Here is a 10,313-nt window from a genome sequence, read left to right on the forward strand (position 1 = left end):
ATTTGTTTGGCTTAAGAAATGACTCCGATTACCTAAAATACTTGGGAGTGAGGCTGTGAATTCACACAGAAACGACTGCAATCGATACGGGAACGTGGTTGGGAGAAACTGGCTCGCTTCTGAATTCAAGTCAGTCCACTGATTGGGTTCACTTCTTACCCTTTTAAGCAGCTGGAGCTTCTGCCACCAGTCAGTTTCTCTCTGCAGGTTCTGCTTGTTCAGGACTGCTCTGTCTTGTGGCTCCTGCATGCTCCCTTCTCTTGGTGGGTCCTTCCACTATGTTCTGTTTCCTTGGGAACTAAGAATTCCGTCTCTTCTGTTTAAATTCCAGAGACAAAACGTGATTGGTTCAGCTAATTACCGTCATCCCTGAGTGAGGAGCTCATGCTGAACCTGTAGATTGGCCAGTAAGCCTCGAATGGCCTGACCCTCCTGTGTTGCTAGGTGTGGCAGTTAATGGCAGTTACTTGCAGCTTGAACTGTTCGCTACTGCGGGATTATTGTTAACTTTCTGAGAGCATTTCCAAGTCCAATGACATCTGATTTCTAGTCCTAACATTTTTTTAATTCCTGAAGGTAATATACAAAATTTCTTTTTTTTTATACCATTGCGTTAGACTAAAAGAGAAGCATGAAAGCCACTGCTATGCTTGTTTTTACTAAGAGGACATTTGTGAAATTCTTTTCCCTTCTTACATGTGAAAGGGTAACCCTAAATGAAAGTAGCCATGAAGGCGTGTAGTTGTTGTTGTAGTTGTTTTGCTTCTTAAATATTTGGTGAAGGAAGACTGGAAAAGACTGGATTCATCTTAATCTTGGCATAAGCCGAATTAGACTCAGCTGTTCTCTCTCACATAGGGTATTATACAAAACCAAACAATGCAGATTTGGGGAAACATGTCAAGGTCATTTCATTGGCTGGTCTTGTGGATGGCAGAGCAGCTTCCTTGACAGGGCCTTGATAGGCCTGAACTCAGCATCCTAGCAGGAGGCCATCCTGGGGAAGGCAAGTCCCCAGCTTACACTGGGGTGAAAAAAGATCCTCTTCTCTCTGAAGCCAGGGACCTGCCCAGCCCAAACCCTGAGACAGAGAGTTGCATGGAGTGCTCCCAGAAGAGGGAAGTGCAGTAAGCCAGCCCGGAGTCCACAGAGGTAGGCCACACGTCAGGGGGGAAGTTGGCTCAGCAAAGAGCTCTGAGGCTATGTCTAGGCCTACGCGGTGGTTGTAAATTGTTCTTAACTGTTAGGGGTTGAATATGTCCCCCAAAAAGATATGTTGAAGTCCTAACCCTCTCAGAAATCTTATTTGCAAGTAAGGCTGTTGCAGATATAATTAGTTAAGGTCATACTGGAGTAAGGTGGGCCCTTAATCCAGTATGACTGGTGTCCTCGTAAGGAGAGAAGAGACACAGATGCACACACACAGAGGGAAGACAACCATGTGAAGATAGAGGCAGAGATTGGAGTGATGCTGCCACAAGCCAAGGAGCCCCTGGGGCTCCCAGAAGCTGAATTAGGCAAGGAAGGATCCTCCCCTAGAGACGTCAGAGGGAGCATGGCCCAGCTGACACCTTAATTTTGGACTTCTGGCCTCCAGAACTGTGAGACAGTACGTTTATGTTGTTTTAAGCCGTCTACTGTGTGGTACTTTGTTATAGCAGTCCTGGAAAACCAATCCATCAGCTATCCTCAAATCGTCAATAGAGTTTCATTAAAAGTTTGAATCTAGGGGGCCGGCCCCATGGCCAAGTGGTTAAGTTTGCGTGCTCCGTTTCGGCGGCCCAGGGTTTCACCAGTTTGGATCCTGGGTGCGGACATGGCACTGTTCATGGGGCCATGCTGAGGCGGCGTCCCACACAGCACACCCAGAAGGTCCCACAACTAGAATACATAACTATGTCCTGGGGGTCTTTGGGGAGAAGAAGAAGAAGGAAAAAAGATTGGTAACGGGTGGTAGCTCAGGTGCCAATCTTTGAAAAACAAAAAATTAAATTACAAAAAAAAAGTTTGAATCTAGTTTCTGCTGGGCTATGGATGAAATTGGCCTTCTCCCCAATTCTCCAAGACAGAGTACCCCTAGTAGGAGCTTTCCCCAGCAGAGGGCTGCAGTGCCCAGCAGAGAAAGTCTCCTGAGGGTCCTTGGTAGTCGCCTGGCAAGAGGGCTAGAGCAGAACACCCGTTCCTACCTTCTCCCGAGCCTGTGCACAGTGCCTGGGAGGTGCTCAGGGAGAGCCAGCAGGCTATTTCCTTGCAATAAAACAGGTGATGGCTTCTGCCAGTAAGGCTTGCATTACATGTGCTCTTCAAATGGGCCTTAGATGTGCAATTTAGGCACGTGTTCATAAACCAAGGGAAGTTCTAATTACCCTTAGAGGGACAATTCCCTATTGGTTCCTCCTCCTGTGTGAAGAGTTCTCAGTGTCGGATTTTATCCAGCATGTTGGCATCCAGGGAGTGTCTTCCATTGGTGTGCAGGAAAGAAAATAGAACTTCTGTTTTATCATTTTTATTTTAAAAATAAAATAATTGAGCTTCGCAAGTATGTAATACATGGATTGACCATGGCACCCTCATGGCCTGTGTGACGGATGGTGGTATGTCCTGACTGGTACAAGAGGTGTCCTGGTGGGACTTCCTCAACAGGGAGGAGTTGGCTGTGTTGCCCTCAATGGTTAGCATTCAGATATTATAATATGTTGCTTTTCACATGAGTTGTTCTGAGGAATTACAGAATATATTATTCAAGTCCTGCTAAACTAAATTAAATCGCACAAAATGGTTGCGAGTGTCAAAAGATTTCCATCAAAGAAACCATGAATTAACAATGAGAATAAAACACAGTATACGCTAAGACAAATGGCGGAGTCTCTGCCTCTTCCTTGTATGAGTTCTCTCCCAGCCACATTAAAGGGAAACATGGCAATCTAATCATACCTGACAAGAAAATGACCAGAAAGTTTTACAAAAAAGCAAAAATTGCCAAGAGGAGCATTTAAAATACGGATTCACATCCACTCTCGTTAATGATGACTAAGTATAATTACCCCTTGAGATCAGCTGATGACATGGGCAGCATCCCTTAACAAATAGTGAGATGTTTAAAAACTAAGCATCCCAAATACGAAGGCAGACTTTCAAATTTTTCTGCAACTTTTTTTGGTTTGGAACTTTCAAGCATGTATAAAAGTAGAGAGATTAGAACAATGAGCCCCAGGCCCATCACCTGCTTCAGTATATTTCTCAAGACAGGGACAATCCTGTTTCGTCTGTGAACTACCCACTTCCCCACCCACCCATGGATTATTTTGAAGCAAATCCTGGACATCATACCATTTCATACGTAAATATTTCAATATTTTCTCGGAAAGATGACTTTTCAAAAATATAACATGCCATTTTTACACTGAAAGCAAACACAACCCATTGAGGAATCCTTAGTACCACCAAATATCCGGACAATTCAAATATCTCTTAATGCTTCCTAATTTTCCTTAACAATTTGTTTTTTCAAATCTGAATCCAAATAAAATCCATATAATGCAGTTGGTTGCTATTATGTCTTGTCTTTTTTAAAAATAAAGTTTATTTTTTAGAACAGTTTTAGATGTACAGAAAAATGGTGGAGATAGCGTAGAGAGTTCCCATGTGCCCTGCGCCCAGTTGCCCTCATTGTAACATCTACATTAGTGCGGTACGTTTGTTAGAATTAATTAACCAACACTGATGCATTATTGTTAACTAAAGTCCATGCGTTATTCAGATTTCCTCAGTTTTCCCCTAATGTCCTTTTTGCATTTCAGGACCCATCCACGATCCCACGTTGCATTTAGTTGCCATGTCTCCTTGGTGAGACCTTTTCTTAGATATTTCTCGTTTTTGGTGACCTTGACAGTTTTGAGGAGTGCTGGTCAGGTGTTTGGTAGACTGTTCCTCAACTGGGATTTGTCTGATGTTTTTCTCAGGATTGGACTGGGATTATGGGTTTTGGGGAGGAAGAACACAGAGGTAAAGCACCATTCTCATCACGTCATATAAGGGTGCACACTGTCAACATGACATCACTGTTGATGTTGACCTTGACCACCTGGCTGAGGGTATGTTTGTCAGGCTTCTCCACTGGAAAGTGACTGTTTTTCTCTCCTTTCCACCCTGTCCTCTTTGGAAGGAAGTCCCTGTGTGCAGCCCTCACAGACTGGGAGTCAGGCTGGATCCTGGTTTCCTTTAGCCTGAAGAATTTCCTTTCTTGTAGTCTCCTGGCAACAAATTCAGCTTTATTTATCTGAAAGTCGCCTTTATTTCATTTCCTTAACTTTGTATTTTGAAATAATTATAGATTAAGGGGCAGTTTCAAAAGCAGCACAGAGAGGGCTTGTGTACCATTCTCCAGAGGATAACATCTTACGTAAATATACTGCAATATCAAAACCGAGAAGTTGACATTCGTACAATCCACAGAACTCATTGACATTTCACCAGTTTTACATGCACTTGTTTGTGTGTGTGTGTGTGTGTGTGTGTGTAGTTCTATTCAATTTTATTACATGTGTAGATTTGTGTAACCAAAACCACAATCAAAATACAAAGCTATCCCATCACCACAAAGATATTCCTCATACTATCCTTTTATTTCTATTTTTTGTGCTGGATAGAGAATTTTAGGTAGACAGCGGGGTGTGTGTGTGTGTGTGTGTGTGTGTTAATTCTTTAAAGATGTTCCATTTCCTTTTGGCCGCTATTTTTTTCTGATGAGAAATCAGCTATTATCTTGCGATTTCCTTTATGTAATGTGTTTTCTCCCCATCTGTATGCTTTTAAGATTTTCTCTTTATTTTTGGTGTTCAGAGTTTGACTATGTGTTCATGTGTAGTTTTCTTTGCTTTTATGCAGTTTAAAGTTTACTGAGCTTTGGGGCTGGCCCGGGGGTGCAGCGGTTAAGTGCTCACGTTCTGCTTCGGTGGCCTGGCGTTCGCCGGTTCGGATCCTGGGTGCTGACATGGCACCGCTTGGCACACCATGCTGTGGTAGGCATCCCACGTATAAAGTAGAGGAAGATGGGCACAATGTTAGCTCAGGGCCAGTCTTCCTCAGCAAAAACAGGAGGATTGGCAGTGGTTAGCTCAGGACTAATCTTCCTCAAAAAAAAAAAAGTTTACTGAGCTTCTTAGATTTGTGAGTTACTGTTTTTGATCCAATTTGGAGAACTTCCCAGCCAATATTTCTTCACGTATTTTTTCTGCCCCATGCTCTCTTTCCTCTCATTCTGGAACTCCAATTTCACACGTTTTAGGCAGTTTGATAGCTTTCTCCCAGTCTCTGAACCTCTGCTTATTCTTTTCCCTATTTTTCCCCTTTCTAGTTTAGTGGGGTTTTAAAAAATTTGGATAACATTTTTCAGTTCTAGAATTTCCATCTGGTTCTCTTTTATCGTTTCTGTCTCCTGAAATTCTCCCATCTCTACCCCACATGCTCATATTTTCTGTAGGTTTTTAAATATACTTATCATAGTTATTTAAAAGTCTTTGCTAATTGTAGCGTCTGGGTGATTTACAGGTCTGCTTTTATTGAATGACTTTTCTCTTGATTACAGGGCATAGTCTTTGTTTTTTTCACGTCTAGTAATTTATAGTGGACATTATGGATGATATGTTGTAAAAATTCTGGATTCTGTATGTTCTTCTGAAAACTGCTGAGCTTTGTTTTGAGTTAATATTTGTTTGTGCTGAAAGGTCTGGATCGAAGTTCTCTTTTTTTCGCACATGAATATCCACCATTTGTTGAAAAGACTCTCCTTTCTCCACCACATCGCCTTTGCATCGTTGTCAAAATTCAGTTGCTCATGTATGTGTGGGTCTGTTTCTGGACACTCTTCTGTTCTGTTGGTGTGTTTGTCTGTTCTTATGTCAACTCTATACAGTCTTGACTTCTGTGGCTTTATAATAAATCTTGAAATCAGGTGGTTTTATCTCTCCAACTTTGTTCTTCTTTCCCAAAGTGGTTGTGGCTAATCTAAGTCCTTTGCATTTTCATATGAATTTTAGAATCCATTTGTCACTATCTACAAAAATGCCCGCTGGGATTTTTTTTTTCCCCAAGGAAGATTAGCCCTGGGCTAACATCTGCCAATGCTCCTCTTTTTTCTGAGGAAGACTGGCCCTGAGCTAACATCCGTGCCCATCTTCCTCTACTTTATATGTGGGATGCCTACCACAGCATGGCTTTGCCAAGTGGTGTCATGTCCACACCTGGGATCCAAACTGGTGAACCCTGGACCACTGAAGCAGGACGTGTGCACTTAACCGCTGCGCCACAGGGCCGGCAGCCCCCTGCTGGGATTTTTGATGGACGTCGTTTTGAATCTATAAAGCAATTTTAGGAGGAATTATATTTTAGCAATGTTGAGTCTTCTGACCCATGAGCAAGGCATATTACTCCATTTATTCAAGTCTTCATTAATTTCTCAGCAATATTTTAGTACTTTTCAGTGTACAGGCTATGCATATCTTTTATCAGTTTACTCTAAGTATTTTATATTTTGATGCTATTATACATGGGATTAAAAATTTTTCAATTTTTATTTGCTTGTTGCTAGTATATAGAAATACAATTGATTTTTGATTATTGATCTCCTATCCTAAAACTTTGCTAAATTCTCTTATCAGTTTTAGTAGATTTTTTATAGAGTCCATTGGTTTTTCTACATAGATATTCATGTAGTTTTTACTTCTTACTTTTCATTTTGGATGCTTTTCATATTACTTTCTTGCCTTATTGCACTATGATGCTGCATAGAAGTGGCGAGAACAGACATCCTTGTCTTGTCCTTGATCTTCGGTGGTTAAGCAGTCCAAATTTCACCATTAAGTGTGGTGTTTATTTGACTGATGACAAGATACAGTTGGTTCAGACTCTGAGATTTTTGCAAGGGATATGTGTATCTTAAATCATTCGGAAAAGAGAAACATTGACCAGTATGCCAGTTTCATTCTAGAAATGGCCTATCACCAAGGCAAGGACTTCAGTTTCAAATGAGTACCCCTAGGTTTGAATTCCTGCTCTGCTTCCTAAAATCTGCACAGCCTTGGACAAGCTACCCCACCTTCCTGTGTCTCACAAGCCCACCAAGCGGGCCAGGTGAGCTGGCACGGCGGGTACTCAGCCTATGTCTCCCACGCCTGCTGCGAGGGCCGAGGGCCGGCTGAGCTAACACAGCGCGGAGCCTCAGCCCGTTGTCGCGTCCGCTTGCCTCCCCTCTTTTCTCTTCTGGGCTTGGATTAAATGCTCGATTCTGTCCACACTGTAGGACACTGAATATGAAGTTTCCTCTTAACCTTGTTTTCGAATTATTCTGTGATATTTACTTTTCCCTGAATTCTTTCATAATAGTAGTTCATTTCCTGTTACTTGTTCTTTAATGTGGTTTTTGTTAAAGATTTTATTTCCAAGGAAAGGGCAACTTTCCTTTGATTTTGATGGAAGAAAGATTAGCTACATAAATCTTTTGAAATTAAAGCAAGTCAACCAAAACAGAAACATCAAAGGAGTATCAATGCTTCTCTGAACTAAAAGGGTTCCCAGCCCAGAACCTCTAAAGTGGGGAGGGCTCTTACTGCTTGACCTCGAAGGAGGTAGCCCAGAAGAAAAGAAAACCAACTGCAGTAGTTGAGAGGCGAGGGCAGAGCAGCCAGCTGGGGAGGAACCAGTGAGGAGTGTTCGAGGCAGCTCTTGGCTGGAGGAAGAAAGTGGTCTGACCTGAGCATGCCCTACAGAGGTCTCCCTGGGCTGGGCAGAGCCAGGCTTGGTTTGTAAGTCTCCTTTGTCAGTTGGATGCCAGCATGACCAAGGTCAGGGTCAAACAGAAAACTTACAAAACAGGTTGGATGTTAAAAAATATAGTGACGTGCCCTGATAAACTCTAAGAAAGAAGCCAGCTTGAGTTTATTGTGTATAAGAAAATTTGGCTATTAATTTCTTTCCACAAGGATTACAGTTTTTAAGATTAATGCAAGCATAAAATTAGCCTACCATCAATAGTTGAAGAAAATTTGTCATTCAGTATGCCATATACTAAATAGTGAAAATATTCTAACAGGAAAATTTTAGGAATAAACTTTGCACCCTGGTTGAACAATGGATTGCCTTATAGAATTTAGTTAGCAATATATAAATTCTAAACGGAAATATCCCGTCCTGGTTTGGAATATAGCTTTATCTCAGTGTTTGCTGAGATGCAGAAGCTCGTTAGCAACCTGCCAGCTAATATTAGATAAAGGTCATTACATTAGAACTGTCTGTGTGGATGGTTTTATTTCCAACTCTACTGAGCAGATCAGGCAAGGTGCTCGCTGGTTAACTATATAGCTGTTTTCTGGGGCGCTCTTGGAAGACTTTTCACGCTGATAGGACCCTTCTAGAGATTTCTTCCTCATAGGTTGGCATGTTCTGTGCCACATGACTGCAAGTCTGGCCCACTGCTGGCTGGACCAGGATGAGTTGACTGTGGCCTGCTCAAACCTCTGCTCCAAAGGGTGATCTAGATGGTGTGGTGATTGGCTCCGTCAATCCTATCCTCTTGGAGTTTGAATGTGAGATGTGGAAAGTCAGCAGTTGGAGGCAGGGTAGAAGCTGAAAGACGCACAGGGAGACAGGACCCATGAGCGGCAGAAGATACAAAGCAGAGAGGGGCGCAACAGGATAGAAATAGTGGGTTCTGCTGCTCCTCTTGGGGTGACCGAGAACCCAAGTGGAGAAACAGCACTCCACCAGGTTCCCGCGGGGCCAGCCGTGCAGGCTTGCCATCTCTCTTTCCCTCACCTCTCAGTGTAACCTGTCATGAAGGTAACTGACCCATAGCTTTTTCTCAGGAGCCAGGACACCAGGCAAGGCCTTTGCTTATGTAACCGACTGGTTCTCAGCAGTGGCTCCCGGTGTCGTTGAAGGAGCTTGGTGCAGTGTTGGCCTTGGCCGTTGTTGGTGTTTAGCCAGAACACATACAAAGGGAGAGGCAGATAGGCCAACCAGTAATACAGCCAAAAAAAATATTAAAGGGTAGGATAACTAAATTCTGTGAATTTGGAGGATATGTCTTAGAATTTATGATAATTCGTTACTTTTCAAATTTTGGATTGTATAGGTAGATTTCCATTAAACGAGAATTGTCGATTATAACAATTATCAACATTTTGTAATTTTAGTTTTGCAGTTTTTTTCACTCATGAGCCCCCTTCCCCATTTAAGTAACGGTGCTGCAAACAGGGTGAAGAGCTAGCAGAGGCAGTCCAGATTACTCGCTGCTCCCGGCTGGGTCCAAACAAGCACAGGCTCACTGCAGATCGGGTTTCATCTGAAGGCACCTGTCTTAGTCTGTTGGGGCTGCTGTAACAAAGTGCCATAGACTGGGTGCTTATAAACACCTGAAACTTATGTCTCACGGTCCTTTAGGATGGAAGTCTGAGATCAGGGTGCCAGCAGGGTTGGGTGAGGGCTTCTTCCAGGTTGCAGATTTCTTATTGTATTCTCACATGGTGGAAGAAATAAAAAATCTCTTGGAATTGCATTATTCAGAGGTAACTGCTATTGGTACTTTGGTATAATGTGCTCTGGACTTTTTTCTTTTTTTGCTGGGGAAGATTCACTGTGAGTTAAGATGTGTTGCTAGTCTTCCTATTTTTTTTTTTCCACAAAGCCCCAGTACATAGTTGTATATTTTTGTTGTGAGTTCTTCTGCTTCTTCTATGTGAGCTGCTGCCACAGCATGGCTACTGACAGATGAGTGGTGTGGTTCCACACCTGGGAACCTAAGCCCAGCTGCCGAACAGAGTGTGCTGAATTTTAACCATTATGCCATTAGGGCTGGCTCTAGACTTTTTTCTAATCATATATCTATATATTTATAGACTACAAACATGAAGTCATACTATTCATACCATTTTATGCCATTTTTCTTTGGCAAATATGCATCTGTCTACAGCATAGTTTTGACTGTCTACCTAGTGTGCCATTGTATCACTGTATCATGATGTGTGATAATAGCAATTGGTGGAGCTTTTACTTGCTTCCGACTGCCTTATATGCACTATCTCAACGAATCCTCATGCCAACTCTACGAGGATAAGTATGATTTGGTATCCCCATTTAATAAACAGAAAACTGAGGTTTACGGCTGTCGACCTGCTCTAGGTTGCATGTCCGTCCAGTGGAGACGGGAATGCGGGGTGTCCGATCCCAGCACCCCCACTTTCAGCAACTGTGCTCGTGTGCTTCCTATTGTTGGGTGCTCTGGTGGCCTCCAGAGATCCACACGCCAATCCTAGTTT

This window comes from Equus asinus, chromosome 1 (assembly GCF_041296235.1).
Source record: "Equus asinus isolate D_3611 breed Donkey chromosome 1, EquAss-T2T_v2, whole genome shotgun sequence".
Classification (NCBI taxonomy): domain Eukaryota; kingdom Metazoa; phylum Chordata; class Mammalia; order Perissodactyla; family Equidae; genus Equus; species Equus asinus.